Genomic DNA, 8,685 nt, shown 5'->3' with positions numbered 1-8,685 from the left:
AAATTCCATACTGTACTTGCGAAATTACACCTGAAGAAGAGATGATTTTCTGTCTCGGGCATTAACCAACATAGAACACATGTATCAGCTTGAACCTTCTTCCATTCTTTAGTTTCTTCAATGTTTTCAGCCCCCCACTCAAAGCCATCCAACTAATAAAAGAGTGGCGGGGTATTCTGTTTGAAAACCAAACTATTTTGGCCCATTGAAACCTTTGGCGCACAGCTCTCAAGCTTTCATACGTCTCTTTCATACTATACTCTCCATGGATTGATGATGTCCAGACTATCTTGTCTTCTTGCCCCATGATTTCAACCTCCTCAATCTCCTGAAGAAAATCATTTAAGTGAATCTTAATCCATTGTGGAATGCTCCATCTCCCTGCTTCTATATAGTCAGCAACCTTGTTCTGAACATGACATGTACTATCATATAACAATGCTTGTGGGAATTTCGACCTTAGAATCCCAATAGAATACTAGGGCTCATTCCAGAAGCTTGTTTTCCTCCCATCACCAATTTGGTGTGTGACAATCTCAGCTGCCTCTTTTCTGGCTTTAAGAATGTTTCGCCCAAACTCAAGAATGATCTTGTGGAACCTTCATCACCCAAAACTCTTGTCTTTTATCTTGTTCCTATATATCCATGTAACCCATAAGTTGTCTGCCTTTGTTACAATCTTCCAGATATGCTTCATTGTTGCCGCTTGGTTGACCTTTTCCAAGTCTCTAATCCCCAGTCCTCCTTCTTCATAAGGACAACATGCAGTTTCCCACCCTATTAAGCATGTGATTGTGTACAATCTGGCCCTGTCCATAAGAAGTTCCGGCATAATCTATTGATGTCCTCAAAAGTTTTCTGAGGGATATTGAACGTAGCCAGCCAGTAAACACTGAGGTTGTTTAGAACAGCTTTAATTAGCTGTAACCTTCCTGCATTAGATAGTAGCTTTCCTTTCCAGCTTTGAATACTTTTTGCCACCTTTTGCACTAGAGGACTACAATCAGCAGATCTTAACCTTGTAGTAATCAAGGGTAGTCCCAGATATCTCACTGGCAGCTCTCCTCTTTCAAAATGCAGAACTTGCTCAATATCTGTTCTTATGCTATCATCCACTCCTGCAAAGAATATATTACTCTTCTGTAGGTTCACCTCTAGCCCTGCCATCATTTTGAAAGTTTCCAGATTCTGCTTAAGAGTATTAGCACTTTGTATATCCCCATACATAAATGCCATTAAGTCATTAGCAAATGACAAGTGAGTGATGATAGGGTCTATGCACTTGTAATGTAGCCTATACATACCTCTTCGCACACTCTGGTGCATAATATCAGTAAAGAGATCCATAACCATAACAAAGAGATAAAGCGAGATTGGATCACCCTGTCTTATCCCCCTTTTACCTCTAAAGTAACCATAAGAAGATCCATTAATCATAATAGAATAAGAAGCTGTCTCCACACAAGCTTTAATCCATGTAATGAACCTGGCTGGTATACCCACTCTTTGCATAGCAAATTCCACTGCTTCACATCGCACTGAATCATAGGCCTTTTTCAAGTCGATTTTTACAGCACATCTGGGTGGATGCTGGTCCCTGTGATAATTATGCATAATCTCATGTGATAGCAGAATATTATCTTGTATACTCCTTCCAGTTATAAAAGCTGATTGGTTAGAGTTAACCACTTTCGGCATATAGTCTTTCATTCTTTTCGTCATGACCTTGGTTATGCATTTGTACATCACTCCACAACATGCAATAGGTCTGTAATCCCCTAAGGAAGTAGGTATAAGAACTTTCGGGATAAAAGTAATACATGTCGAATTTACCTCCTTTAGCATCTGATTAGACTGGAAGAAATTTTTTGGTGCTCTTATAAAGTCTTCTCCAATAATTTTCCAAGTGCATTTATAAAAGAATGAAGAGAAACCATCACTCCCCGGAGCTTTATCATTACCAATGTCTGCTAGGGCCTCTATAATTTCATCTCTTGTCACTTCCTCCTGTAATCTATCCCATTCTCTCGTGTCAAGCTGTTGTCGAGGTTCCATATCTTGACTCACAGAGAAATCCACTGGCGGCATGTTACTAGGGCTGTAAAGAGCTTCATAGAAAGCTACACACTCATCTCCTATAGCTTTTGAGTCTTGTATAACATTTCCAGCCGCATCTTTCAAGCAGGTTATCTTGTTTACCACCCTTCGTGCTTGCATAGACTTGAAGAAGTATTTGGTGTTATTATCTCCCACTACTATCACTTGATCCCTCGATTTTTGTCTAAACATGTCCTCCTCAGAGTTAATGGCTTGTACATGTGCTGTAATTGCTTCCCTTTCTTTTCTAATAAGCGTATGATCCATTGGCAGAGCTTGCAATTGCGTTTGTACTTGATCCATTGACATTTTTGTTTCGCTGACTCTATTTATCACATTTCCCACTCGCTCTCTATTCCACTGTATTAGTGCCTCCTTTGTTAACCTTAGCTTTTTCATGAAAACAAACATCGGATTCCCAACCGCTGGACTCTTCCATGTATCCCCTACTACATCCATGAATCCCCTCTCAGTATACCAAAAGTTAAAGAACTTAAAAGCTTTGCGTTGCTGATTTCTCTGTGCTATAGATGTTACTATCATGGCCGAAAGTGATCGAAACTGCTCCCGGGTTTCTAAAATCAGCCTCATGGTCCCCATAAGCTCCTACCCATTCTGCATTGGCCATCACTCGGTCCAATTTACTACTAACCCTCACCTCTTGCATATTACTCCAAGTTAAGAAATTCCCTTTGCTTTTTATATCAACCGATCCCGGCAGGTAACACAATCTAACATATCTGCATAATGAAACGGTCTCACCTCTGTTCCTCCTATCTTCTCTTGGGTATTTAGTATCGAATTAAAATCCCCCAATATAATCCATGGTTTCTGAATCATGCAAGAAAGGTCTAGAATACTCCTCCATAGTTGCCTTCTTGTCCCCATGTCATTACTACCATACACCTTTGTGGCTATAAACTCCTCTCCCGCTATTGTGGCCACTTCCATCGTTATATGTTGCTTTCGTTTTTTTTGTAATAGCGTAGCCTCACATACTCTTGGATTCCAGCATACCCATATGTTTCCCATTTCATTTCCATTCTCATTACCCTCCATATGCCATTCTGTAAAAGCTTTATTAAAAACTCTGTCTCGATTTTTATTCTTCAATCTAGTCTCAACAATACCCATCAAACTTATATCAAACTTCCTCGTCATTTCTCGAATTTCCACTTGCTTGAAGGCTTTGTTAAAATCCCTCACATTCCAGCATGCGAGGTTTAACATTTAAAAAACTAGTTCCGCGGGACAAAGGACTTGGTGCAGTCCTTTCTTTGCTACTAACCTCTCCTTTGTTGTTTTCTAATCCTCTTTTCTCATCGCTATTTTTGTGCTTTTACCATCTCTTTCCTCGTCTGAACTTGTGCAGAGAAGCTTAAAACTATTATTTTCACCTTGTTTCAATCTCGAACCCTTTTCGGAAGTTCGACTCACTTATTTTTTCATCATTTGGAGCTTCCCCTTGTTAATCTCGAGTCCCTTCACTTCTTCCCCATCCGAGCTAGAATCAAGACCAATACTTCTTGCTTTACTTTGTGTTTTTGGACGGTGTTACCCATTCATTCTCCTCTTCCACAACTAAGATCTCCCGAACTTCCTCGCGGCTTTGAGGTACCCTTTTGTTTCACTTACGTGTGTACTTCCATCTGTTCCCCTCCTCATTTTCCAACCCTTTGTTAGCCTCATCATTTTTTATAGTCTTCTTCACCAAACCTTTTCCTTTCCCCCCTCGTTGCGGGGCTTCTTTGGGCAGCTCTTGTTCAGTATGCCCAAATACTTGGCATGCAATACAACTTGGGGGTTTCTAGTTGTATTCAAAATCAATCTTATAGGCTCTTCTTTGGTCAAGAACCACTTTGGAATGCTTTCATTTGGATATTGACATTTTGTATTGATCTCTATGCACATCCTTGCATACATTGTTCTCGCCATATTCCGAGTAAGTCGATTGTGTGAATATAGGAACTCCTACAAAGCACTTCCTACTTGGCTAAATCCATCCTTATTCCACATCTCCATTGGTAACCCTTTAATGACGACCCATATTGGAATCGTTTTTAATTCTCGTGTTTATGCCTCGACAAACAGCTTCCAAGGCCTAACCACAAACAACTTACTAGCTATGTGGAATGATCCGATATCCAATACTGCCTTGCGATCATCGTCCTTCTCAAACTGAAAAGTGAACATCGTGTCTGCATAAGGTTTCATTGTGAAGTTCTTCACTCTCCAAGTTCTACTAACGATCTCCTTAACATAGGAATAGTTCATCCTCTTCCCTACAAAAGACCCAACCACTAGGTTCGCAAATTTTTTGTTGAACTCTGTAAATTGAGAGCTCTGTACATGAATTACTGGTTTTCCATTGACTAGAGTCGGTGGAATATAGCTGAGTTCTTCTCTCCCATCAGACCCCTTTCCAATCACCTCTGCCCAACTGCTTTTGCTGCTCGATATTCCATTTCCGTTCAACAAAGCACTTTTACTATTTGCAAGCCCATCTTTTACATTCTCTGCAGTCCTCTGTTGCTGTGTTTCTTCAGATCCTATATTTACGGTGTTGATGGCAGAGACGCTACCTTCAATATCTCGACTTCTCTGTTCCTTTCCGTAATACTCAACATCTTGTTGAAGTTTCTGGATCATCTCTTGGTTACCCACTTCCCCTTCTTTGACTCCTTTTCCCTTCAGACTTTGTTGCTGCTCGACTTCGTTTTTGTTTTCCAGTGCACCACAACTACGATGAACTATGTCCAGAGCAAGTTCTTTGATGTCTTTCTCTTCTGTTCTTGCCTTGCTTGGTCCCGTAGCTTCTCCAGCTACAGCAAGATCAAGTCTTTTTCTGAATCTTTCGAGGGATCCCGCACCATATGTCTTGAGAAAGACTGAACTTACCAAGTCCATATTAGACTCCTCACTCGAAGGTGATATTGTACCCAGTTCATCTCCCTCAATGCATACTCTAGCTGGTGTACTAGGGTTTGCGCTCACTAAACTACCGAAAACTTGTGTGTTTTGCACTTTTGCATGATTTTTGAATTTTTTTTGTAAAAAGACCTAATTACCCCTAAGGTTAAGAATAACCCCTTAGAGGCCACCATTAACAACTAACTAAGCTATATAATATATAATTATCTCCCTCTCACATTTGCTAGCACTTCTGCAAGGTAATTGGTATTAACTCCAATTTTCCTCCACATTACTAACCTGAAGGGTGTTGATTTGGCTCTACCCAGCATGCTACATGCTGTTAAGTGGCAACATTTTACTCTGGTAAGTATAAAAAACCATTACAGAATTCAAATTTTAGCACACACACATTTTTGTATCATTTTAATTGTATCTCATTATAAATGCAACTTAGCCATTTTTCATTCCAGTTATTTTTTTTTGTTCTTTTGACTCTGTTCACATTTGCATCAAATAATGATTGTGTTAAATCGGTGGCTTCGTCATTCAATTCAATAATGCAAATGCACATACTTGTATATTTAATTCCTAACTTTTGGTTTTTATTCCTTCTCCTGTACTAGAGTGTAATATAACACAAGGTGATTCATAGAAAATTACAACAAAGAATCCTTAGAAATTTTTGACATGCACACGATAAGTTGGGACAGGAAGAAGAGGATTGGCCCTCGGAACAGCTACGCCAAACTTCTCCTTCATGTTGACGTCCCTTGGTGACATTCCATCCGTTGAAGCAGTGCACCACCTGAGCAAGTACAAACTGAATTGTTCTTATGCCCAACTCAATTCCGACGCACTTTCTGCGCCCTGATCCAAATGGAATGAGTGTTGGATATCAAGCCCTCGAACATCCACATCACTGTTAATGAACCTTTCTGGATAAAACTCTTCGGTTTTGTTAGGCCATGCTGTTGGATCTCGTCCAATTGCAAAAGCATTTATAATGATCCGCGACCTCTTTGGTATGTTGAATCCTTTTATCGACATATCCTCAATAGATTCATGAGGGATTAGCAATGGTGCAACTGGATGCAGTCTCATAGTTTCCTTTACAACCATGTACAAGTAAGGCAACTTAGATAAATCGGATTCTTCTACTATACTATCCAGTCCGACTACACTCACTAACTCATCCTGAACCTGTTTCATTACCTGCGGGTGTCTAACAAGTTCTGTTAGGGCCCATTCGAGTGTTGTAGCTGATGTGGCTAATGCACCTCCAAGCATATCCAATATCATTGCCTTGATGTTGATCCTGTCAATATTCTCTTCCTTTGCATTATTTGATTTCATTATGGACAGCATTATGTCAACAAAGTTCTTATGATGCGCTTGTCGGTCTATGACATTTTTGTTGGAGTTATCCCTCACATGAGGAGAGAAACCGGACGATTTAAACGGGTCGGCATCGCACAAGTCGAGAGGCCAGGCGGCCAGATAGGCGGCGACTTCGGAGTTCAGAGTTCGATAAGAACATAAAGGGCGACCAGCTTCCAGTCTTCAGTAGCGGAGCATAAGCATAAATTTGTGGGCCTAGCTACGATTCGCTGAAATTTGGTTTTTGGAGATAAAACCAAAAATCAAGGTTTTGGAAAACCTAACCAATAGAACCAAACAAGTCAGAAGGATTGGAATCCAGACTAAAACAAAGAGAGAGAACCTTTACAGAGATACAACCCTGTAAAGAGATAAGAGTGATCTAGTAAGGTGAGAGACTGTAAGGAGAGATTGTAATCTTCCTTTCCATTTTATTAAGAACTGGCTCTTGTGGAAGTAGGCATCATTGGCCGAACCACGGTAAATCTTTGTGTTGTGGTTTGCTTTTACTGCTTTACATTATTATCTGTTGTTAATAGTTGTTTAGCGAGTTGGGCATGTTAGTATAGGTTGTAGTTGATATTTGGATTTTGTCCGGAGTTGAATTGAGTTCATACAAGTTATCTGTGTAGTGGGGGAACCGATTGGTATTGGTATAATCCCCAACAAGTGGTATCAGAGCCTTGGTTAGAATAGCCTAGGGTGTTATCCGAATCTTGGTCAGAAGGTGTTTGACGAAATTCCTGAGAGAAGATTTGAGGTTAAATAACTTGTAGAGATGGACCATTCAGTGAACACTCGCATGATGAGTCTGAATAGGAAGAACTATACCATCTGGAAAGCCAAGATGGAAGACTTGCTATACTGCAAGGACTTGGCACTTCCCATTGAGAATGAGGGAGTAAAACCGTAAAAAGGCGATGATTTGAGTGGAAAAAGCTTGACGTAAAAGCGATTGGATACATTCGACGATGGATTGACGACGGTGTCTTTCACCATGTGTCCTAAGAGACTACTGACCTTCATCGTGGAAGAAACTCGAAGACACTGTATGAGAGGAAGTCGGTGGAAACAAAGTGCTAGTCGTTAAGAAGTTTGCGAACATTACGAAGTACCAAGAAGGTTCTTCAATGTCCGAGCATCTTAATGAAGTACGTAATATCATCAATCGGATGCATTTGATGAAGATCAATTTGGGAGGCGAAGTTGAGGCTTTGTTTCTATTAGGCTCTCTACCCGAAAGTTGGGAGACATTAGCGGTTTTCTACATGGAGCGACCCAAGGATGGAATTGTTACCATGGAGATGGCTACCACGTCTTTGTTGAATGAGGAGACTAGAAGGAGTGCAAGAAGCGCTCTTCTCACTCGGAGGTCCTTTTCACGAGAAACGGGGAAAGGTCGAAGCAGAAAACCATCTCGTTCTAGAGGTGATGGCGAAGTATAAATCTAGGGGTGAAGCTAGAACTCCTAAGGCGGAGAGGCAATGTTACTATTGTGCCACCAAAGGCCACTTCGGATATGAGTGCGTAGAACGAAGAGAGATGAGAAGAATAACTGTGTACATGAAGACATGGTGCAGAGGAACGGAAACACAGGCAGAGATACTACCGCACTAGTCGACGACCTAGTGGGAATTGTGTCAGATTGTGGTGTGTGCTGTCTTAGTACCTCATGTCAGGATACAGAGTGGGTGATAGATACAGGAGCATCCTATCACGTCACACCGCACAGGGGATTCTTCACTACCTACAGCTGTGGTGAATATGGGGAAGTGAGGATGGGTAACAGTGGCGTCTCGAAGATAATAGGCATTGGAGATGTTCATGTAGAAACCAATGTCGGCTACACCTTGACACTCAAGGATGTAAGACATGTCCCTGACATACGGTTGCTTAATTTTTCGGGCGGGAAATTAGATGACGATGGCTTTGTAAACTCGTTTGGTAACGGGTATGGAAACCGACCGCAGGTTCCATCAGTAGCGGAGGAAAGAAAACTTGCTCTCTTTACAAAACACAGGCTAGTTTGTGTAAAGCGAAGCGAATCGCGCGAAGAAGAAGAAGCTTCATCCGAATCGCGTGGCACAAGAGACCGCGGTCACATGGGCATAAAAGGGATGGAAGTTCTTGCTAAGCAAAAGGCCATGCCGGACATTAAAGGTACACATTTAAATACATGTACTCATTGTTTGGTAGGAAAGCAAACGCACGGGGTGTCTTTCCAAAGATTTCCGTCTCCACGAAAAAGGACAATCGTCCTCGAACTAGTGCACACATACTTATGTGGTCCTATGAGAG

At 41.1% G+C, this 8,685-nt stretch overlaps 1 pseudogene; it reads right to left on the bottom strand.

The window, feature by feature from the left end:
* Nucleotides 1–5,841: 5,841 nt before the first annotated feature.
* Nucleotides 5,842–6,363, bottom strand: LOC147476344 (cytochrome P450 71AU50 pseudogene; annotated as a pseudogene).
* Nucleotides 6,364–8,685: the final 2,322 nt, after the last annotated feature.

The sequence above is a fragment of the Coptis chinensis genome, chromosome 9 (genome assembly GCF_015680905.1).
Source record: "Coptis chinensis isolate HL-2020 chromosome 9, ASM1568090v1, whole genome shotgun sequence".
Lineage (NCBI taxonomy): Eukaryota > Viridiplantae > Streptophyta > Magnoliopsida > Ranunculales > Ranunculaceae > Coptis > Coptis chinensis.
Note: the sequence above shows the minus strand (reverse complement) of the source record. Positions and strands in the feature narration are given on the sequence as shown.